Source organism: Chanodichthys erythropterus, chromosome 7 (assembly GCF_024489055.1).
Source record: "Chanodichthys erythropterus isolate Z2021 chromosome 7, ASM2448905v1, whole genome shotgun sequence".
In the NCBI taxonomy this organism is placed as follows: Eukaryota; Metazoa; Chordata; class Actinopteri; order Cypriniformes; family Xenocyprididae; genus Chanodichthys; species Chanodichthys erythropterus.
Window position 1 is genome coordinate 41,944,041 of NC_090227.1, and position 3,464 is coordinate 41,947,504.

A 3,464-nucleotide genomic window follows, 5' to 3' on the forward strand; every position below is an offset into this window, starting at 1 on the left:
AAAATAAAACCATCTCGAGATTAAAGTTGTTAAATTTCGAGAAAAAAGTCGAGATAAAATGTTGAGAATAAACTCATTAAATTACGAGAAAAAACTCGTTAAATTATGAGAAAAATGTTAAATTTCAAGAAAAAAGTCGAGATAAAAATGTTGAGAATAAAGTCATTAAATTATGAGAAAAAGTTGTTAAATTACGAGAACAAATTAGTTAAATTACGAATATGTTCTCCTAATTGAACTTTTTTTCTCGTAATTTAATGACTTTATTCTCATAATTTTATCTCGACTTTTTTCTTGAAATTTAACGACATTTTTCTCATAATTTGACGAATTTCCTACACTGTAAAAAATGACCGTGATTTTAACAGTAAAAGACTGTAAAAATGCTGCGGTGAAAAACTGTTGATTGGTTTACAGAAAGTTTCCGTACTATATACGGTGAATAACTGTAATAGATCTAACGGTACATTTAATGTAATTTTATGGTAAAATACCGTTAAATTCACAGTTTTTGAAAGTGAAAAATAACAATTCATTGTAAAATTTACAGTGAAAAAACGTAAATTGACATTCCCACAATTCCCTGCGTGACACTTCACATTTGATATATTTTTGTTGAAATAACTCTCTTCTTAGTTTTTCTCATTTCTTTTCTAATCAGTTATGTACATTAGGGTTTTATGTTACATCTAATGTTGTTAAATTAATGTTTATTGCATTTTTAAAATGTCATGCATGTTACCATGATGGTGTTTAGTGTGTGTGTGAATGACACTATGTGCACCTTCTATATGTTAGTGTTGTCCTTCTCAGCTTGTGGAAAAGCTGCTTGTGATGAACTTTGATTCATCATGTGACTCTCATCACCACTGTGTTTGGTGACTGTCAGTGTATTATAAAGTTACAAAACAGATATTAGTACTTCATTAGGTTGGTAAATTAACATTATATCAGTTAATGAAATATGTTATTTTACCGTAAATTTAACTGGGATTTTTTTTACAGTGTACTGAAATCCAATGTTAAATATACATATTTAAAATGTAAAATTCACATGTAACTCCGTAAGTATGTTTACGGTTTGATGTCATTTTTACAGTATTGTTCTGGTAACCACAGCTGCCGGTATTTTTCCGTAGAAACAACGGGATTTTTTTTACAGTGTACCTTGGAGCACTTTTGATAGATACTGACCACTGCAGACCAGGAACACCCCACAAGAGCGGCAGTTTTGGAGATGCTCTGATCCAGTCGTCTAGCCATCACAATTTGGTCCTTGTCAAACTCGCTCAAATCCTTAGGCTTTCCCATTTTTCCTGCTTCTAACACATCAACTTTGAGGACAAAATGTTCACTTGCCGCTTAATCTATCCACCCACTAACAGATGCCGTGATGAAGAGATGATCTGTGTTATTCATTCATTCACTCATAATGTTATGCCTGATCGGTGTATATATAATTTTTTTTTAAAACAGAAAAGAGACAACATTTTGCAATTTTCAACATTTTTATTTAAACTGGAAATAATTCTTTATAAACAATCTTATTTGTGGTGGGGGGTCTCTACAGTAAATGTATACCTTTTTGACATAAACATTACACCGTATTGCCGTACAGGAAAACAAATCTTCCAATAAACATGTATTTGAAAAGCACAGCAGAAAATTGACAAGTGGAATTTTATTTATTAAGAAACACATTCAGTTTTAAGGCTTATAGAGAGATTTACTGCTGCAGTGGAAACACAAGAGCGAGAGCAAACATTCACTGCTGCTTCTTTCAGAAGAGTTCACAAAGCTCTTCCTTTTTTCCCTTCAGTTTAGACAAATTAAGAAACAAAACACTTCAATAGAAGAACTCAGAACAGAATCCATTCGAAAATCAAGAGTTTAAGCAAATGCAGTTCACATCAGTACTAAATAAAGTGACATGAAACTGATATTATTTCCTGAGTAAAATCACCTCAACTAGGTGGATGGGTAAACCCGGACAAGCAACCTGAGAAAGTTTTTATTTTGCGTGAACAGAGATCATCTTTTTGGATGCATAATTTTTTCATCTTTTTGGAAGAAACCCTTCAGCACACGCAGCTGATGAACATTTGACACGTTTTATGATGCTGCATTTCTAAACTTTTGTTGTGAATCAGCTTATACTAAAGAACTGATGCATGGAATTACACTTGCACACACACACAAAGAAAATGCCCAAAGCTAATTCAACAATTAACACAACAATCAATATTGTTCTAAAGCATATTGAACTTTATATCAAAAACAAACGTTCAGGCATCACATCTTGCTGATATTAGGTCAGTATTTTCACAAAATCCGGGGTACATCACCCCCTCAAAAAAGAAAAAAACATACAAAAAACAATACAATATTTCTCCTCCAGTGAGAAAAGTTATAAAAGGAAACAAAAGGCATGAAATCCATCATCTTTGGTTTACTTGAAAGTCATAAACGATTGAAAGCACGACCATGTAACACTGTTTTTGGTTTCCTGATGTCCTTTCAGTAAGTAGAAATCAAATCTACTAAGGAATAAAGCTTTGTAACAAGTTCTGAAAAATTACAAAACACCATGCAAAAGAATCTACAATAATCATCTGTGCAACGGTGAACACATTCTTTGGTTTCAGGCTGTTTGCTTTGAAAAGAAAAACTCGAAACTTTTGATTGTGTCTCTCTGATTGAATTACATACAGTGGCCAATCAATTTCCCCTGATTGAGAAGAACTTCAGACGCATGGAATGTTAATTAATATAATAGAATTATAATATCTCTCTCTGTATATAATTTTCATGTACAATAACATCCATGTAGAACTTGAAATTCTAATGAGGGAATCTGATTACTGCGACATTTGATTTAAGGAGGTGAATCAAGAACATTTCCAGCTAATATTTCACTCTAAAATACAAAGAAAAAATAAGAAATTATATTTTGCATTGCCAAAATGCTTTTCATGACAATTAAATAATTATAATATAATATAATTAGTGATGTCAAACAATTAATCACATGCAAAAAAAAGTTTGTTAACATGTGTGTACTGTGTATTTATATATATATATATATAACTACATACATGTATATATTTAACAAAAATATATTACTTGTATATAAAAATATTTATATATAATATAAACTATATATAAATATAAATATATATGTATGTGTGTATTTATATATACATAATAAATATGCACAGTGTACACACATATATTATGTAAACAAACTTTTTTGATGTGATTTATTGAGATTAATAGTCTGGCAGCAGGTGAAATGTGCTTAATTGTCCCGACATTAATATCACAATGCAATTAATCTGAATGGTCCCAAAATTAGTTTATGCAAAATTAAATTGCTTATTTTTCTATTGATTTTGGAGTGAAATGACACACATGAGATGTGTAATGCTGAACTTTCACCTCATTTGATCACAGGATCATTCTCT